Below are 22,520 nucleotides of genomic sequence, written 5' to 3' on the forward strand. Positions count from 1 at the left end.
TGGTGAGCACATATGATACAAGCATTCATACAGGCATTATAACGGTATGCTGAGTGCATTTATAAGGGTTTTGGCTTTAAAAAGGTGGGTTGCCATACCAAGCAATCAAACCCTGGTCTGTAGAGAGGTCCGTGCCAAACATGAGTAAGGTCGGTTCCTAGTCCATTTCCTCGAGTAGTGAAAGCCCTTGATACAAACATGAGTATGTATCATTGTATGGTTGACGTCAATCGCTATCTATCCTTAGGCCCAGATAAGAATTTGGACCGTCCAGACGGGACGATTGGTCGAAAGGGTTGGGTTGGGCCTAGAAAGGCCGAATAAAACGACCTAAGAAGGTCGAGTAATGAAAACCGACAACTGTCTCATATAAACTATTCCCTAACCTCGTTCAAGTTTCACCCTGGGTAACACGTAAGTGTATGATCCCCAGTGGAGTCGCCAAACTGTGGACACGAGGGCCAAGGGGGCGCTTGGGACAAGCGTTTGCATTTGTGGAGTCGCCACCAATTTTTATGGGAAATTGGAACCGTTCGAATACCTCGTGTCATGTCAAGACACAAAGTAGTTACATGAACACTAAGAACTCGTTACCCTTAGCATTCTATGTCTAGAATGACTCTCGTGGATGCCAATAAACACGGATGTTCACAGAGATCTGGAGTAAGGGGTGAGGGTACGTATTAGGAAGTCCTTTTACTGAACACCTAATCCCGCCCGCCTCGATAGCGGCCTCTACTAATGATTAGGGAAATCGTTCGTACTTGATATGTTGTCGATTATATGCATGCGATGCAACACCCAACATTTTAATCCTAACATATGAGTTAATACTAAGTCGGTGAACAAATGATTAGCACTTATTGTCGAATTAGGGTTTAGAATTAATTACATGTGAAAAATAAGCATCCACAATAAATAGAATAAATAACGATAGTAAAAATTACAATAAATTACAATGATTTAATTGATTTACGTCAAATATATACTTAAGACGGACGATTTGAAGATAAGAAAGGAAAATAAATAAGGTTAGAAAATATGGACAGATTAAGGGTGATATTACGACTAATAGTCAATTAATTATGTAATTAAAGGATTAAGTCAAAGCAAGAACGGAAATTCAGAGGAAGAATTCATCCCGGAACATGCGCAGTATTGCTGCGTCCCTTGGAAGAGGCGCAACTTTCACTGCGTCTGTTCCTGGGTTGAGTTCTGGCTGTGAAGTTAGAACTGCGAGTTTATTTACGTTTGTTGGTGTGTTTAATGATTGATTATCAATATTTGACTCGAGTGAAGGTGATTTAACATGTTAATTGCATATGAAGCCATCATAAAAGCAATGAACATGAATTAAAACGGATCAAAACGAGTTAAGGATGAATTAAAACGATTTAGAACGAATTAGGTTTAATTATGAAGACGGAAACGAATTTGAAAGAACTTGATAAACTGGAAATAAACGATGAAAATATGTACAAAGGACGAATTCCAGAAACTTGATATGAACGAATCGAGTCTCTAAAATTCGGGTTTGATTTAATGACGGAAACCCGCAAATATGGATTATAAGGGATCTAAGTCGGAATAAAACGTGATTATTATTAAGAAAGTATTAAAATTTATTATGTATGAAGAAAAGAGAGAAAATAAGAAAGTAAAATCAAAGAGACGAAATCAACAGAAAAACCGAGGAAGAAGAAGAAGAGCAGAAACAGTGGCAGCCTCTGGAAGAGGCGCAGGAGATGCTGCGACTCTTAAAAGAGGCGCAGTTGTTGCTGCGTTTCTTTTCGACGTCTGGTTACTGCTAATCCGTAAAAACGGTTTAATAAAAGGGTTTTTAGAAGTCGGTTTTAAACATACTTTTGACGTAAATCTTACAATAATTGATACAAAAATAAAATACAATAAAAAGATGGGAATTACACCCTCAGACTTACACGTTTGACGAAACGAGATTAACTAAGTTAACGTTTAGTGATTGCTCGACTCGAATGTACGTAGAAAGTGCCCTCGTTAGAGGATTTAGATTAAATTGATTGATGTGTAGTGGTTAAATTGGTCGGTCATGCAACATGACTGGAACTCAGAATGATCTGAGCTTACGTGGTCGATATATCAAGCACGTAGGCGTCGAAAGTTTAGAGCACGGTCTTAGAATGCAAAGGGAGAAGAGAAGGGCGGACACTCGCGTGAAAAATATGTGGAACGAAGGTCCCTATTTATACTAAAAAATATGAAGAGTTTTGGAATTACCCAAACTTTAAAAAGAAATCAAGGAAAAATCTGAAAATAGGCAAAAAAGAGCTGGGAAAGAGGCGCAGCAGCTAATGCGATCCTTCGAAGAGGCACAGCATCTGCTGCATCATTTCCCCAGAGGTTTCCTCTTGCGGAAGAAAGTATTCCGCGTTTCTTTTAGGGTATTGCGGTGGATCTCTACTTCCTTATTTCGTAAAATAAGACTTATGGGATATATTTTACCAAAAGATATAAAATAAATTTTTGAATAAATATCCGGAATATTCTAGGACATTCCGACTCGGCATTTTAAATGGTTTCTTAGAAAATAAAGCGGTTTTTGACCCGGACTACAAATAAACTCTAATTACTGTCAAATCGACAGTATCGGTGCGTAGATAACGACCAAGGGGTAGACACAAGTATTTGAGCTATCACTTGACGATAAACTTACGGACTGTCATAAATCGTTCCGCGTACCAAACATGCGGCCCAATCATCACTGGGTGGTTGGCGGGAGGTGTATAAATGAGGTATCTACACAAAGAAAGAGAGCGTCTTGTTGGAGTGTCCCCGACAATAATGCGATCACAATTGTTGATCATGATGATCACATGTTTAAATCTCATTTTTAGAATACGTAAGGGATGATTCATTTTATAGTCAACTGATCAACATTAATCGGTAACGATTGGCTTGCTAGAGTTTGACGTTACTCTCGTGGGACGGTGGTGGTCAGTTGATTCCTTAAGGTCACACCTAAAGGATGATGCCCTTATCTGTAAAGTTGATTAATTGTATGACGATACAAGTTGATCAATTCCTTAAAATTGAACAATACAATTGTGAGAGAGAATATTAATATCTTATTGTAATGGGATTAAATAAGATTTATTTTAGTAATAAAATGTTTTATTACTAAAAATTGTTTATTGTTTGAGAAACAATATAGATAAGAATGAATGGTTAATTATAATTACAAGATGTTGTAAATTATAATTAAATGACCCATTTTATTTATATGATCAAGTATCACTAGTCAATTTGTTGTATGTAATTTGATTAATTTATAAAATGATATTTATGTGATAAATATGCATTAAATTAATTAATAACATGTAACATACTACATGTGACATATTATGTGACAATTGACAAATTGACAAAATAAAATGGTAGTCCATTTTATGGAGGATGGACCGAAAAACGAGGGAGTATTAGTGTGTTTTGGTTGTTTTATTTTAATTGATAAAGTGGCATGATGATGCCTACCTACAACTAGACTTACACCTACTCTTACACATTTGTCTTGTGAAGACAAAAAGTAATAAGAAAAGATGCCATCCCTTGGCATATTCCCCCCCCCCCCCCCCAACCACCGGTTTTCATATAGAAAAAAGAGGTGGATTTTCCTTTTTCATTGCATCATTCATTTTTATATACACATGCAACATTTTCACATGTATTCTTCTCACTACTCTTTCATTTTTCTCTAAAACCTTGAGAAAAGATGATTCAAATTGTTCATAAACATTACTAATATTATTAATGTAATATATGAGTATTAATAATCAATTTTAAGGTAAACTACTAAACAAATATCTAGCACATATTATTTAGTGGGGATAAGGGATAATCTTGGGTGCAAAATCAAGAGGAGTGGCTTCTATACTTGAAGTCTTTGGAGGATCATCCTAACATATTGAAAGCTCAAGAACAAGTGAGGTGGGAGACTTCACTTGTGCCCAAAATATCCGAAATATTAAATGTAAGGAACCGTTTTTCTCCTTACTCTTGTATTTGTTTTGCATGCATAAGATCCTTAAGTTTTTATGACTAAAACGTTAAACCAAAATATGTGATATTTAAAATATGATTTCTAACAAGTGGTATTAGAGCATTATGGTTGTTGCATGCAAGATCAGGATCGTTTTTCCGAGATAATACGATTAACGAATAAAACTTGAAATTTGTGTTTTATGTTGATAAATCACGAAATAATTTTGCATGTTAAAAGTTTCTGGTCCTAAATGGATTTTAGGTCATATGGGACGATTTATGGATTTTTATTGTTCATTTTATATATTATTGGCATTAAAATGTGATTTTTATGATAAAAATGTCATTTTTGGACGAAAAAATAGCTAAACTTCGAATTTTTCAGTGGTGTTTGGATGTTTTCACATATATTATCTACTGATGGCCTGTAAATTTTCATGTTAAAATAAGTTGTTTTGCTCGAAATATGAATTTTATAAGTTAAAATCGTATTTAAATGGCTAAATAGGTTAATATGAGTTATATTTCGAATCTGGTCATGGAAATTTAGTATGTTGTCACATGCAATTTTACAAGATGTGTGTAAAATATTTGGCTATAGTGAAGTCTTTTTGCATGATTTATGAATTTTTGATGAAAAATCACAAAAATAGTGACTAAAATTAGTAATAATGCTAAAACATACTTCATGACTAAAGAAAAACGTCACATGTTGTATTTTATCATATATTTCAGATCTAAAAGTGAAAAGTTGATGAAAATAAATTTTCTCATATTTTAATGGTCATATTTGTTAAAACCGATAAACCGCAACATTGTTTTTCTCGATAAATATTCGAAATTTTTAACCTAAGTTTTGAACATTATGAGTGGCATGGTATTTTTTCCAGAATGTTCATGAGTTTAAATTTCAAATTTTGAAATTATTTGAAATTTTTATAATTCAATTTGAAGTTTATAGCATAATTTTGTATTTTTGGGTCCATTTATGAACAATATTAAGAAATCAAGTTTAATTATTGTCAAAATGTTAGTGAAGACTAAGTTTTGAGTCCTAAGATGGTTAGGGTAATTAACTTGTACATAAATATGAATTTATGTAATTATTGTGATTTTAATAAGTTAAATCACGCAAATCCATGAAAACCGATAAATATACGATATTGGCTCTTAAAAGGCGATTTAGCATAAAATTAAGCATGTTCATACATATTATAATGCTGCATTTATTTATGATTGTCATATTTTAATTTTTTATGTAATTTTTGAAATTATGTAATTTTACTTAGTATGGCCTTAGTTTTTAATTGGTATTACCCGAAATGTATGGGAATATCGATTCGGTTGTAATTATTGTGATCTCGTATCACCGTTTTGTAATTTAATAGATTTATTTTTATTTTTAATTAAAAATGTATAATAGGAAATTATGTAATTCATTTTATAATTTAATTATTCCGGAGTTCCTTAAAGACGGTGCCATTCGAGAAGACGGTCCATCAAAGAAAGTGTCACCTCGAGATGTGTGCCAAGACCGAAGATCAAGGGACCAAAGGAGTTGGTTTCCGGATTTGTAATAGTTTATTAGATTTACTATTTTAGGAAGGCCATACTAGGATTTTATTTTTATGCTTTGCATTTTATTTATATGTTGCATGCATCGCTAAATCGCCATAACTAAACATGCATTTTAAATCGAGTTTATCGACCGTGTCAATTACAATTATCGTAGTTCACCGCTTTAGTTCACTTAAAACGTGATAGATAATAAATTGACATGACCTCTCGCTAAAATAAACAATTGAGACTTAGCCTTACCAAAAAGTTGAAACCATGAAAACCTATTTCGTGAGGGAGTGCGCTCGGCCACACCGGGGTACAAACCTTGTTACGTAGGGGAAGTGGGTGATAAATATCTATCCACCGAATTCATATTGATGAGGAATGAATCGGCTACACCGTGCCCAAGTTAATATGAATTTGGATCATGGACACATTTATTCGAAATTTGGGTTGAACTCAACAGAAGTATTCTCGACCATAGCCGGATGTGTTTTGGGCTAAAGATAAATATTAATGTAATTTTATCGACCAAGAGTTCTAAAAGTAGAATCGATTAAAGAGTTAATCCACCGAGTTATATTGATAAGGGATGAATCGGCTACACCATGCCCAAGTTAATATGAATTTGGACCTTGGAATCATTTATCATAGTTGGGTAGAGATCACTATGTAAATGCTTTACTTGTTAAATTATTTACAAGTATTTTTATAACGATAAATGTTTTGTTTTCATTATTCCGTTAATCATATTGTTCTAATTCTTTACCTCAAATTATATACGATATCATTTCGATTTTAGTTCAAATCTCCATTAAAACATCGTAACTAAAGACAAAATTTGAATTTTCTTCTAAAAACCTCGTATTATCCATTGTAAGGATCTCTTGTGAAGAGTATAGATAAAAGTTATTCGTGATCAAAAGGGTTTTTATTCTTGACTAACATATCTAATTACAATGAATTGTTTCTCATATGCTTAATTAAGTTAAGTACTTTGAAACGTTACATCATTTTGGTAACTAGATTTGTTGGAAATCAAAATTGACCAAAATACCGCAACCACTTCAATAAAAGTTTTAAGACTAAACGAATAAATTGAAGAGTAGTCTTCATGAAATTCAATTTTGCCTCTCTAAGCAAAGACTCATTGAAATGAGTGGGAGCATTCTCTTAACCGTTAAGAAAAGGATGAGGTTCAAAGAAGTAAAATTAAGATGGAATTGATACAAGGTAATGTTAAAAGTAAAGTTATTGAGAATAACGATACTAAACCTATCAATCCCGACTGATAAAGTTTCCATTGACTTAATTGTTGGACGCTAGAAAGGAAACTACCCCAAATTATTGAAGAATCAGCAAGTTAGTTGTGGGACATCTAATGGGACCTTCTTCTTTAAATGTTTATTTGATTGACATAAATTTTGCTAGTACTACTTCGTCAATATTAGAAACCAGTGGTGGTTTTCATCATTGTATTTGATACATAGGATGATTAGAATATGACGACTAGCAACAATGATGTTGAGAGATAGAGTCATTGTGTACTCAATCTAGTTTTGGGTTTATAGTTGTACCTTAATTATGACTATTAAGTGAATAAACTCTAAATAAGAATAAAATCTTGTAAAGATTCAAAAGGGGTTTCACTTTACTGACCCTATACACCATGATTTGATGTATGGCTAGCCCATTATCAAGGTAATTATATTCTAAACCAAACTAGAATGATATATCATGTAGATGATGCAAGACTCAAATTGGTAACCCAAGATTAAACCTTAAATTCTCGAATGATGAACGCAAAGAGTTATCGAGTACTCTTGAAACCATTAGATTGTTAATCTTATGGTATATGTGTATCTTGTATTCAAAGCAAGATGTCTCGTACCTTTTGTTGAAAAGGAGATCGAGGTTGTAAATCATTGATCCAGAATAGGTTGATCATTTTCTTTTACCAACGATTTAAGTTGACACTAATGTGTTCACTTAATAAGGTAAATAGAGAAATATTTGAAGAAGTTCAAAGAGTTCAAAGAATCACGATTTAGTCGTGATGGGATTATCAAAGTGAAGACTTTGATATAAGCCAAAGGAAATGTGATATAGTATCACAAATTAATCTCTCTTAGCACGCATTATGGGATAATGTGTGGTTGGATAAAGAAATCAAACGCTATTCGATATGGTTTGGACTTCAATCAAGTTACTTTGAGTCACTTGATCCTTTTGGGGATTTTATCATTTTGTCTAAATTATTTTTCCACTAAATCTAAAACGAATCATATGAGATATGAAATGGTAGGGTACCATGTTTGTAAGTTTTCAAAAGAAACAAATGCTCATTTTTCCTTAATATAATCACGAGTACAACAGGTTTGTGGCTCGTGAAGCTGTCTTTCTAGAATACAAGTTTATTTCTAGAAGACAGAGTGGGAGAAAAAAATTCAAGAGCCACAAAGAATGTTATGTCGCAAGAAACTGGTCTTTCTTGGCTACATGAGACGTTTTGTGTAAGACGTTGTTTCTTCAAAACCTAGGAGGTTAAAGTCATCACTTGTTGAAGATGATGAATTAGTGTTACTTTTAGAAAGTAAAGAGCTTGCAACTCACAAAGAAATTGTTTGATTCAAGTTGATTACTTCTGGAAAGTAATGAACATATGACTTACATGAGAGTGTTTAAGTCACAACTTAATACAAGGCTTAGAGCCATGAAAATCCGAAATAAATTCCAAGTGAATTGTTAGATATCAAAGCTTGATTGGTAGCAAAGGGTTTTGCACTAGTTGAAATGCTTAAGTCTATTTGGATCTTCTTAGGGATTGTGTTTCATTATGAGATATATATAGCGATTGAATCTAAAACTCACTTCTTCAATTAGAAGGAATGTATTCAATACATGTCTTGAGTTTTGTAGATTCTTGTCATCCTAAGATAATGTGAAACTTAAGAGAGGGTCTTAAGTAGGACATCAATGAGTTGGATCAATGTTTTGATCATGTTATAAAAATTTTCTCGATAGGTCAAGAAGTTGTGTTTATACATAAAGTTTAGTGGGAGTTACGGTAATTTTAATTAGTCTAATATGTGGATGACATATTGATCATTGGGAATGATTTAAGACTTGGAGATATATAATACATCTTTAATATCCATATTTATGGAGATAAATCCACATGATATTAGCGTCAAATAAGAAGTCTTATGTTGATAAGATTCATGACTAGTTCAATCAAGTTGAACATATTTGATTGATTCCATTTGCTTCCGTTGCCGGATCAATTAAATGAGTAATGATGTATAACACTTCATATACTTTGAGTATGATGAATTGTTTCAAATCGAATTTAAGTAATAGTTACCAAATAGCCATATTGATTATTCTTAAGTGCTTGAAGAAGCATTAAAGATGCAAAGTTAAGTGTTTTTGCAATTCACAAATTTGTGTAAGGGCTTACACTAATGACTGTTGAGATTGTATAAGGTTTCGGACAAAAACCGTATTCGAAACACCTAAAGATGGTTAAGGAACCATTGTAGCTATGTTATTTAAGAAGTGGATTTGCTAGAATTGTTCTAGGCACTAAAGAACAATGAGAGATGCTTACAACGGAAATTGAGTACACTTGCAATCATGAAATGTTCAAGAGGATGGATCCCGCACACTGTGAAAACAGTGGGAGCTATTCTAAGGCTAGAGAGCTTATGTCTAGATTGGATCTAGACACGTACTCAGAAAGTTTTGTAATGCAAATGTATACATTACAAAAGTAAACGAGTATGTAGTGAGGTTGAGTAAGGTACAAGAAGTTGATAAAACCTACTAACCAAAGCCTTCTCATAGGCTTAACATGATGAGTCATGTCATATGTCATTTCAATTGCATTGAGATGAACAACTACATATAAGATGAAAATTGATTATAAAAATATGAAGTAGTAATCAAGTATTGATTATTCATATGAGATAATCACATTTGTCGTTCGAGTTTTTAAATCTAAAAACTCCTTTCATACTTTGTTACATCCAAACGGGTTGTAGAGACAATATTGAACCCCGTTAAAGTGAACTCGGATTAACATGGTATTTGCCCATAGTCACTTGTATGAGGTCACGTCTCGAAGTGACTAGAGTGTGATGCGATTGATGGCAAGTTCAAGTGTCATAGAGTCATGTGAGATGACTAGTCGATCACATAGGCAGACTGTTAGGAACACTCTGTCGGGCAGTGACCGCTTATAGAGTTCTGGCAAATTTATAAAGCCTGGTCGTGGCGAGAGCTACTATAGTATTCTAATGAGTCGATTCTTTTGACTAAAGACTGTTCGCCTAAGGTGGCACGGTTTCAGATTAACTTTGATTTATGTTACTACGACCTTCGTAAATGGGGTCAAATGGGCATATTTTGGGTTATGATGGCTGTGGCTAGTCGAAGGGAATAGTGCGATAGGAATTGTCCACCCCCTTGTCAGGGTTAAAACAATATCTCAGGGCCACTCGAGGAGTAAATGAACTGGAAATGCGTGGCCACGCTCGGAAGGTATCTATGGTAGATAATTCCGGTCAAATCAGTTATTCTCCAGATCGAGGAAACCACTCTCGATATGATCACTTGCAAGTACGACCTGAAAGACACCTTGCATTGAGTGGGAGATAGTAATAGGACAAGAGAATTGGTGACGCACACTTGTCGAGGACAAGAGGGAGATTGTTGGAGTGTCCCCGACAATAATGCGATCACAATTGTCAATCATGATGATCACATGTTTAAATCTCATTTTTAGAATACGTAAGGGATGATTCATTTTATAGTCAACTGATCAACATTAATCGGTAACGATTGGCTTGCTAGAGTTTGACGTTACTCTCGTGGGACGGTGGTGGTCAGTTGATCCCTTAAGGTCACACCTAAAGGATGATGCCCTTATCTGTAAAGTTGATTAATTGTATGACGATACAAGTTGATCAATTCCTTAAAATTGAACAATACAATTGTGAGAGAGAATATTAATATCTTATTGTAATGGGATTAAATAAGATTTATTTTAGTAATAAAATGTTTTATTACTAAAAATTGTTTATTGTTTGAGAAACAATAGAGATAAGAATGAATGGTTAATTATAATTACAAGATGTTGTAAATTATAATTAAATGACCCATTTTATTTATATGATCAAGTATCACTAGTCAATTTGTTGTATGTAATTTGATTAATTTATAAAATGATATTTATGTGATAAATATGCATTAAATTAATTAATAACATGTAACATACTACATGTGACATATTATGTGACAATTGACAAATTGACAAAATAAAATGGTAGTCCATTTTATGGAGGATGGACCGAAAAAGGAGGGAGTATTAGTGTGTTTTGGTTGTTTTATTTTAATTGATAAAGTGTCATGATGATGCCTACCTACAACTAGCCTTACACCTACTCTTACACATTTGTCTTGTGAAGGCAAAAAGTAATAAGAAAAGATGCCATCCCTTGGCATATTCCCCCCCCCCCCCCCCCATCCACCGGTTTTCATATAGAAAAAAGAGGTAGATTTTCCTTTTTCATTGCATCATTCATTTTTATATACACATGCAACATTTTCACATGTATTCTTCTCACTACTCTTTCATTTTTCTCTAAAACCTTGAGAAAAGATGATTCAAATTGTTCATAAACATTACTAATATTATTAATGTAATATATGAGTATTAGTAATCAATTTTAAGGTAAACTACTAAACAAATATCTAGCACATATTATTTAGTGGGGATAAGGGATAATCTTGGGTGCAATCAAGAGGAGTGGCTTCTATACTTGAAGTCTTTGGAGGATCATCCTAACATATTGAAAGCTCAAGAACAAGTGAGGTGGGAGACTTCACTTGTGCCCAAAATATCCGAAATATCAAATGTAAGGAACCGTTTTTCTCCTTACTCTTGTATTTGTTTTGCATGCATAAGATCCTTAAGTTTTTATGACTAAAACTTTAAACCAAAATATGTGATATTTAAAATATGATTTCTAACAAGTCTTTCATGGCTCTAGAGGTGGTTATAGATTGATTAAGAAGAAGCTTATAAGTACTTAATTCTTATATTATTAGGTGTTTTATACCGATGTTATGAATGAATAGACGCTAAAGCTTGGAACTGTCAATCGTCATGACGCTTGGGTGACCGGTCACACTCCTAAAAGGGAAAGTTAGAATCTCCATATGATAAGGCTATCAAAGAGAAAATTGTAAGTTTGAATAAATATGTCACTCCTACCACTGGTGGTCGGTTATATATTTGTGAGTTTAAATAAAATTTAGTTGCATAATGGTTTTTTGTGTATGTAGAAGATCTGTGAGAAGGAGGTAGAGTAAGGAAAATGGAAGCCTCAAGGACGTGATGACATTCTTGCTAGGGCAATCGACAAAGTAGAGCATCCAGGTCGTGTGAGAGGAGTATCGATGCATGTTGGTATCACTAAATATTTTGGGAAAACTACTCGAAGGACAATGAGTGGTGATGATAGGGTATATAAATATTGTATTTTATTCAACATAATATATATATATATATATATATATATATATATATATATATATATATATATATATATATTAAATTATACTACTTATTTTAATCATATTCATTTCTACTTATTTTAATCATATTCATTTCTACTACACAGCTACAAACAATGGCCACGTTGATACTCAGAATGGTGGAAACGGGGGATAAGCCATCTGAAGAAGAGTTGGTTATGGTTCGGCAAGTCATAAAGGAAGCAGGGGAGGAGAAGGAAAAAGCGGGCATGCGAACTGAGGATGACATGGCAAAGGAGAATGAGGTGGGAGCCGAAGACATGTCAAAGGATCAAGATCGGGTAGTGGAAGAGGAAGCCATGAAGGCCGTGAGAGAGGAGGTGGAGGTAGTTGATGATGACACGTTCTTATCATCTCCAAATCCGGCTTTTGACGAGGTATTAGCTACTACGACTAGTTTATAATTGCTGTATATATACTAATTAATTAAATTTATTAATTAAAGTAGTGCATGTGTTTATACTAATTAATTAAAAATGTGAAGGGCGTTTGCAAGGAGCCTTGTGTTCTTTACTACAATGCCCTTGCAGTAGCATCCGGCAAAATTGATGTTGCTAGGGGAGCAGCGTTCTATTACGACCAAATTCAACAAGTTGAGGTTGAAGGCATAGCCCTCCGTCATAAATGGAGGGAAGTGGAAGTGACCGACTTATATCTGGAGGAGTATGGCACTCTAATAGTACCACTTAGTGATAATTGGCGTTTGCAAGATGTCGTGGGTTCTATTGTGCAATGGCCTGAAGCATTCATTAGTGTTGACATCTCCGGAGTAGTTATGCTAAAGCAAACGCATTTTATATAATGAACGCCTTTAAATTTATTAGGGTAACCTTATCTAACATATAGTAAGTATTTCAAATTTTACGTTTGCAGGAGTTACACGAAGCCATTATGGCTGAAATTAGGACTACTACGTCAACACCCAAAGTCACTTATTCGACTGCCTCTCCACCCAAAATTCAAGAGGTAGTAATAATTTGAAAAATAGATTGTGAGTTTTTCCTTTTTTTGTTTATTTAAATTATATATGACATCTCGTGTAATGTATATATTTTTTTTTTCTAAATTATAGACCGAGGTTAAATCAGACCACGTACAATATAAGCCATCTACTTTTGCTTCACACAACGTTGTTGTTCCTCTTAAAGCTAGATATCAGACCGATGATTATATGAAAAAAATTGAATACTCCAACGTTCGTAGCTTTGCACCAGCTGGCTGAAAGGAAGGCAGCTACCAAGTCTGTACTCATTATTGAGATCGGAGAGGATGTTCTGGGCGAAGGTACAGTTGTTCTTATGGATGGGGAATCATTGTGTCAGTTTCTCGACATTGACGAGTTAGATTCTATGCACATTGTAATTTGGATGAAGTAAGTTCATTAATAAAACTTGGCATTTGGTTTTAAGAATAGTGATGTTTATTTAAATCATCAATGAAAATAACATTCTTCATTCCATTTGACGTAATAGGTACCTGTGTACACACATCGTTCAGGGGAACTATGTTTCTTATGACTACGGATTCGTGTCACCTGAATTGTTCTCTCAAAAGGTGCTTGGATACACATACAGAGACCACATCGATAAAATTGCTCAACGATAGAGGACGCCCAAAAGCCTATGGTTTGCCATATACAATGAGAATCAGTATGTGTAGTACTTTATTATAATGAATCACGATTCTATTCATTTATTAACACGCTTATATGCACGTATATGAACTAACCGTTCAATTTTCAATATTTCATAGCAAGCATTGGCTGCTAACGGCAATCAATGTAACAAAAGGTATAGTGTACTGGATTGACTCTTGTGGGCACAGTCCCACTGAGAAATATGTAAAGATAATAACTGAGCAAGTTTACAACCTTACATTATAATGTCAATTGTTATTGTATGACCTTTGAAGACTAGGCTCCTTTTAATGTCCCATCAATATTACTGAGACAAATGCTAATTATATTTTCCTGTATATATTTATGAATTAGTGTGTTTCAAGTAATTGGAGCATCAAGTCTAACTTTTGTCACGATAAAAGTAAGTGTATTCTTAATAATTACTCATATCATTTAATTTATGTTTATGCGAGAGGTTGATTAATTTAGCTTATTTGTATGTGATTTATATAATAGTCTCATCTACAACAACCAGACAGCAAAGACTGCACCTTTTTCTGTTGTCGGTCTATGTGGGTGATTATCACCTGAAAGTATATCAACATAGAGTCACCAGTTAGTGTGTTTTAATAACTATTTCAAACGTAACTTAGGTTTAATTCTGTGTAATATTCCACTTATTCTGTCTATTTTGATTTAAGTATATTTTGATTTTTAGTTCCCACCTTCAATCAACAACAAAGACACAACCTATTCGAAGGAAGACATCGCCGGCATGAGAAATAAGTGGGCCACTTATTTTCTTTCATTAACGGATGGTCAATAGTCTGCTCATTATGTATGTGTGTATATAGAGCCATGTGTAATTAGTTTTGTCACCTTGTTTATAATATTTTGATGCTGGGTTGAATAGATCAATCTGTGAAGTATATTCTGATGTTGCAGGATTGAATTTTTGCGATGCGCAGCTGCTGAAATGCTATTTTGCAGTAGCATTTCAGCGGAACCTGCTACTGCAAAAATTAGCATTTCAGCAGCTGCTGGAACCTGCTAAAACAATTTTTTTTATAAATATTTATAAATTCGATTACGGTTAAAAATAAAACCGTCGTCAATAAATATAATGACAACAGTGGCATTTAAATAGAAAACCGTTGACATATTCATCCATAATATAACGGTTTAATAAGCATAAACCGTTGTCGAATTCATGACATTTAAAACGGTTTAATAAGCATAAACCGTTGTCATATTTACTATTTTACAACGGTTTTGTTTCAATAAAACCGTTGTCATAGGTTTCCGTAGTGCATTCCAACTAATACTACCACGGTTTCAATATTATAGACAACGGTTTTTGAACCGTTCTTAATATTTTATTACGGTTATTTGAACCCGTTATTTACATTTCATAACGGCTCCGCCTTTTTAACAACCGTGGTCACAAAATAACAACGGTCGATGTAATAATGATTCCGTGTTTTGTATTACAACGGTATATCACCTTATCTAACCGTTGTTGCACCTATTATTTGGCGTAGTGAAAGCCACTTATAGGAGTGATTCTAAGGCCACTCAAGAACTACAACAACAAATTGGAGAGCTTATGAGCAAGGGTTTTGTAAAGGAGTCCCTTAGTCCTTGTGCGGTTCCGTCCTTACTAGTGCCAAAGAAAGATGGTTCTTGGAAGATGTGTACGGATAGTTGAGCCATCAACAGCATTACCACAAGTATAGGTTTCTTATACCTAGGCTTGATGATATCTTGGATGAGCTTAGTGGAGCCAAATTGTTCTCAAAAATGGATTTAAGACAAGGTTACCATCAAGTGAGGATCAAAGAGGGTGATGAGTGGAAAACGGCTTCAAGACTAAGCATGGGTTGTATGAGTGGCTTGTGATGCCCTTTGGTCTCACTAATGCACCAAGTACCTTCATAAGGCTCATGACCGAGGTACTTAGACCTCACTTAGACAGATTTGTGGTTGTTTACTTTGATTATATCTTGGTCTATAGTCCCTCCAAGGAAGATCATCTCAAGCACTTGCAAGTATTATTTGAAACACTTAGGAGTCATAAACTATATGGCAAGCTAGAGAAGTGTTCTTTTATGCAAAATGAAGTCCATTTCTTGGGTTTTATTATTTCTGACTGTGGCATATTAGTAGACCAAGAGAAGGTTCAAGCCATGAAAATATGGCCTATACCAAAGAATATCACGGAAGTAAGGATTTTCCACGGGCTAGCTTCTTTCTATAGGAGGTTTATCAAAGATTTTAGCACCATTATGGCTCCTATAACCGAGTGTATGATGAAAGGGGAGTTCAAATGGAGTGACAAAGCCGAGAATGCCTTCAATGTCATCAAGGAAATGCTATGTAAATCTTCTATTCTTGCTTTACCCGATTTCACTAAATTGTTTGAAGTTGAATGTGATTCTAGTGGGATTGGGATTGGAGTCGTGCAATTGCAAGAACGCAAGCCTATTGCATACTTTAGTGAGAAATTAAGTGGCTCCAAGCTCAATTATTCCACTTATGACAAAGAATTTTATGCCATTGTGAGAGCCTTTACTCATTGGAGTCATTACTTGAAGCCGAGGCCCTTTGTGCTCCACTCGGATCATGAAGCCCTTAAGTATATCAATGGCCAACACAAGCTCAATCATAGGCATGCCAAACGGGTGGAGTTCTTACAATCTTTCAATTTCTCAAGCAAGTACATAGAAGGGAAAGACAATATTGTGGCTGATGCTCTATCAAGAAGGTTCATCATGCTAAGCTACATGGAGCAAAGAGTGCTTTGTTTTGAGCACGTGAAGGAGCTATATGAGGAGGATCCGGACTTCAAGGAGGAATGGAGACTTTTGCAATTCGGCCAAATCAAGAAAAGAGCTCTTACTTGGTTCAAAATGGGTTCTTGTTCCTTGGAAACCGGTTAGGCATACTTAGGGGTCCTTATAGAAGCTTATTGGTGAGGGAAGTGCACTCTAATGGGCTTGCCGGTCACTTTGGCATCCAAAAGAGTTATGATATACTTCAAGAACAATTATATTGGTCTAAGATGCTTGGTGATGTCCAAGATGTGATCAAGAGGTGTGCTCCTTGTCAATAATCCAAGTCCTATTTCCAAAAGGGTCCCTACACTCCTTTACCCGTCCCTATTCAACCATGGGAAGACGTAAGCATGGATTTCATTGTTGCTTTGCCAAGGACCCAAAGGGGAAAGGATTCCATCACAGTGGTTATGGATAGATTTAGCAAAATGGCTCATTTCATTGCTTGTAAGAAGACGGAGGATGCAACTAGTGTGGCCGAGCTATACTTCAAATAGGTGGTCAAGCTCAATGGTGTTCCTAAGTCCATTGTCTCAGATAGAGATTCAAAGTTCATGAGTCATATTTGGAGAACATTATGGAAGCTCCTCAAGATAAGGCTCTTATTTAGCACCTTTCATCATCCCCAAACCGATTCCAAACCGAGGTGACTAATAAGACACTAGGGAGGATCCTAAGATGCACGGTTTCAAGGTCATTAAAAGATTGGGACCTCAAACTAGTTCAAACCGAGTTTGCTTTCAATAGGGCTCCTTCTACAAGCACGGGCAAGTCACCATTTGAAGTTGTTTATGGCACCAATCCTCTAATGCCTACTGATTTGGCACCAATCAAAAGGAATTCCGTTGATTATGATGCAAAGAAAAGGGTAGAACAAATGCTCCATATCCATGAACAAGTGAAGAAACAAATTGAGAAGTCCAATGAGGCCTACAAGGCTTGCTCCAAAGGTCCTAAGCAAGCTAAGATTTTTGAACCCGGAGATCTTGTATGGATACATCTAAGGAAGGAGAGGTTCCCTCAAAAAAGGAAGAAGAAGCTCATGCCTAGGGTCGACGGTCCATTTGAAGTCATTGAGAAAGTTGGGTCCAATGCTTACAAGATTAATCTTTCAGGAAATATGGAGTCCATGGCACCTTCAACATCGGAGATTTAAGCCCTTATTATGAATAAAATGATGTAGATGTCGAGGATTTGAGGACAAATCCTTTTCAAGAAGGGGAGTTTGAAGCAAATCCATCAAGCCATTCACCTATTTCACCCGGTTTTGGACCATCCTCTAATTTGAGGTCCAAATCCAAAACCGTCTAAGAACATATGGCATTTTATGGCGTAGAACCCTTCTATGATGAAATATAAACCAAGTTGAAACCTTGCTTTCTTCTTATAATTCTTCTTTGCTTAGTGCTTGAAGGACTCCTTTGCTTAGTGTTTAGAGGTTGGGTGATCCCTTTGATTAGTGCTTGGGTAAACCTTATGGTTAATCTATTGCTTAGTGTTCGGATTAAGTGATATCTTTCACTTAATTCCTTCACTAAACAGTCCAAGAAACCGACCATATTTGAATCCATTTTCGAGTGTTTTATCTAAAATTTATGTTTTAGTCCAAGTTCATGCCAGGGTATTTGGTCTTGATTAATCTGAGAAAAGAAAGTGTTCCGAGTGTGATTACGGAGTAGTGTTATGACCACGTAAGCTTGTAGAATGATGACTTTGCTTGACTCTTCCTTTCGGCCTCTCCTGAAACAATGAACAAACTGAGGGCTCGGCTTGGTACCGAGCGAACTCACTCCGACGCTCAAGTCAGTAAACTTAAAGGGATTAAGTTGTGTATTACTTGGCACAAAGTATATTGTAGAGAGATAAGGGAGTTTATACCAGATTTGTATGTTTAATTGATTATTTTCGGATCCTTTCCTCAATGAGGGTTGAGGAGTATTTATAGACTTTCACCTTTTGTTACGTAGTGGCCAAGTGGCCAAGTGGCTAGCAGGTGGAAAGACTGATCTACCCTCGGCCGAGGGACCCATGGCAGGCTGGCGAGCCCTGTTGACTCCATGCCGAGGGGTCTTGGATATGAGTAAGCGGATATGTGTCCCGGCTGGCTGGTTGTTCTAGCCGGGACCCAAGTGACAAGCCGACAGGCTGCGTCGGCTAGGCTGTCCAAGGTGTTGACTTGCTTTGGATATCTTTGACCTTGCTCAATATGTTGACTCGGTCGGCGGGTGCGAGAATATGCCCCATCAACTTGCCCCGCCGTAGTTTATGACGTGGTATGGACCTTCGATGAGTGTTGAGCGTATTCTGCGCAAGTAAAAATTTCTGCCCCGGCTTCTTCTACCTCGGCTTGGTTCTGCTTAGGCCGTACCGTATCCCCCCTCCACATGGATGTGTAAAGGGCATCAAATGTGGAAAAGATAATGGCGCTGGCCGAGACCGAGGTTGCGAGTGCCGTGTGCTTTTGATTGCCCCCAGCCGGTGCTGCCAAGCTTGGTTGAATCAGCGGGCCGTTTGGCAAGTAGATACCAAGGAGCGTGTTGGAGACGTTTTGTAACTGTTTGTCGATTGACATTCCATGGCTGCATGTTTGACACGTGGCTCGGCGTTGATTGGTTGACGCTTCATGGGCTTTTCCCTGATTGGTCCGATTGAGTGGGCTTTGCTCTATAAATAGGGCAGTTACCCCCTCATTTTGGCCTTCCAAATTTTATTTTCTCAAAAATTTCCTCTTGCTTAGTTTTTCTTTCGCAGAGTTCCTTTCTCTTTCTAATTTCTCGAAGCGTTACTCGGTGTAACATTTCCTTCCAAGGTAATCAAACAAATTCTTCAATCTTTTTCTTGTTAAATATTCGTTATCATGTCTTCTGCTGACGCCGGACCTAGTAATCCTGCGCCGGGGGGTTCCCCGTCGCGCCTCGATGAAGAGGAGGCACTGGCCGCCATCCCGATAAGGTCCGGGGGCCCTAGGTCTCCTTCTCCCGAGGTTGACGATCAGTATTTGGAGGATTTCTCGGATGATGATGATGGTGATGATGACGGTGATGATGATGGTGATGATGAGGAAAGGACTCGTTCCGATGAGGAGAGGCCGCATCTCTTGGATCACGGCGACGCCTGTAAGATCGGCCCTGATCGTGCTTGGACCAACAAGTTCGCCAGTTGTTCTGGTGCTGAATTTTTCGAACATCATTTCTCCTTCGGCAGGGAGTATAGGATTGTTATTCCTAGGGAAGGTCAGGCGGTCTGTTGCCCTCCCAAGGGCTGTATCGGCGTATACATCAGACACCTGGAGTATGGGCTCCGGTTTCCTCTGAACGAATACGTTATGGCCATAATTAAAGCCATGAACGTCGCCGTGGCCCAACTGCATCCGTTGGCCATTAGGACTATAGTTGGCTTTGTGTGGCTCTGTCTCTTTAAAAAGGAGGCCCCAACGGTTAACTTATTCCGCCGGCTTCATCACCTTCGGCCGTCAGCCCCTGGTGGCGTGGGGTGGTACAGCGTGCAGACAGAGCCGGGTTACGTCTCCGTCTCTAAGCTTACTTCCTGCAAGGACTGGAAGGCGCGGTGGGTGTACGTCGAGGTTCCGGAGGATTATCCACTGCCCCGGTCCTTTGAGCACCATGTCAATTTGCGGTGTGAGAGTCGGGGGGAGCGCGAGAAATATGTTTCCCGGAGTAGGCTTAAGATGGATGCCCTCAAGGTCCATCTTAATGAGGACGAAAAACGGGCAATGAAGCTGTTTGAGGCTGAGAAGAATGGGATGCCGAAGGGATGGATGCCCCCGACGCAGATCATTCTTCAGGATGGCGCTCTGCCACGTCGGCCTCATACCGGCCCTCGAACGGGGTGAGTGGGGTCGGTGTGAGGCCCATCTCTCGCTTTTAATGTTTGTTTTTGAACTTTGATTTATTTCTTCTACTTAACTCTTGCTTCGTTTCCTTTGCAGACCGTTTTGGCCGGATGCATGCGAGGATACCCTTAAGAGGTTGGGACTCGGCAAGGACGGAAAAGTTGTTGATATGCATCCTAAGGCCGAGACACGTGATCGCAGACCGGCGCCAAACGACCTCATGGATCAGCAGCTGAAGGCATTGGATGTAACGGCGGCCCAGGCGAAGGTTGCCAGTAAAGTGCCGCGCCGAACGCGAAAAGCAACGTCTTCGGCGGTGACGGCGTCAACTTCAATTCAGCCTCCAATCCCTGTAGTCCAAAAGGAGACGGTGGTGGTGGTCGATATTACCGATGAGGAGGTCACCGTGGCAGAGGTATCTCCTCTCTTACGTAAGAGAAAAGAGACTGCTACTGCCGCTGCTGCCGCTGCTACTGCTACCGCGGCCGGCAAAGAAATGGGGCCAGCCGGCCCTATGTCTAAGAAGCCCAGGACTGGTACGGATCTAACCTGTGGCTCAGATTTAGCCGGTTCATTAGGCGTTCCTGATGACAGGCTCTCCGGTATGTCAATGAATGTTGACATGGATGCTTTGTCCGCATTTTTTGTAGATCAACCGCCGCCGTCGACCGGCCCCTGCGAACGGCTTATTGAGAAGCGACTGCGCGCAAAGCGGGTGATAAAGATGTTGCCGTCATCTCCTCCTCCCGAAGCCTTCCCCGCCCGGATTAGGAAGATGGCGAAGTGGGTGACATGGCGGTGCTCATATTATGGAGCAAGAGAAGGTCATGGCCGAAGGCGCCCCCACGGCTTGAGCGGCTCAGCTTGGCTCGCTGCTGCGAAGAAGGAAGCCGAGAGGGCCACGGTCGATCGAAAAGGCGGTCCTTGCGAGCGAAAACTTAGGGAGGACGCGAAAAGGCGGTCCTTCGAGAGAGCTAAGGTTAAGGCCGCGGAGGCCGATGCCGCTAAGCGGCCGGAGGAGCGTGACCGGCCGGTGTCGTTGACTTCACCGCCAAGAAGAGGGAGGAATGGAAGACCCTCATACGGCCAGGCGAAATCACACGGGAGCACAAGGGCAATCTTCAACCAGAGGGAGGAGGACATTGAGACGCTCCAAAGCGTCATCCTACCTAACATGTGCGCCCAATACCGGGACCTGGCCGAAGAAGCCGCCAGGGAAGTGATCGGGGAGCTCTTTCCTGATGGCTCCTTTCCGTGGCAAAAATTTGACGAGCTGTTTGATGATAAGCTCGATGCTAAGGCGAAGGCCGCGGAGGAGAAGGCTGCGGAGGAGGCAAAGGTGAAGAAGGAGAAAGAGGAGGCCGCGGAGAAGGCGGCCCACGCTGAAAAGGTGAAGGCGGCCAAGGAGGAAGGCGAGAAGGCAAGGGGTGAAGGCTGAAGCTGCCAAGTCGGCTTCTGAGTCGCCCATCAAAGATGATGCTACTGATGTCGCCGGTGACGAGCAGCAACAGGCATACGGAGGCGGGCGGTCGTCACCAAATTCACTCGGCATCTCGGATAGCTTCAGCTGTTCGGGGGCCAATTATTAAGCCTTTCCTCCCTGCCATCTTTTGGCACTTCATGTCTTATGTCTGTACCCTTTTGCTGTTCCTTCTTTTTTGTAAACTTTGGTAGGTAGTGTTTAGGCTATCCCTATGGGGACGGCCGTCGACCTCTTTCTTGTATTACCTGTAAACATTTTTAATAAGAGTTTGTTTATTTTGCCTCTGGCTTGGCCGAGGTCTTTTTCTCATTTTTGTCTGAGTTGTCTTCTTACGTTATTAATTGAGCGCTTCTTTTCTGTTTCCACCATCGGCCTAGCCGGGGTAGTTAGAATGCGTAACTCAACTGTACTTAACGTTTTTTAAACATGTTGGCGTGTCGGTCGCTTCCTCCACCGCCCGAGGCGGTCAGATTTGCTATCCCAACCACCGTTGTGAACATGTTAGCGTATCGGTCGTTGTGACCCCGTCACTCTCGGTCTGGCCGAGGCAATCGG

Source organism: Silene latifolia, chromosome 6 (genome assembly GCF_048544455.1).
Source record: "Silene latifolia isolate original U9 population chromosome 6, ASM4854445v1, whole genome shotgun sequence".
Taxonomy (NCBI): Eukaryota; Viridiplantae; Streptophyta; class Magnoliopsida; order Caryophyllales; family Caryophyllaceae; genus Silene; species Silene latifolia.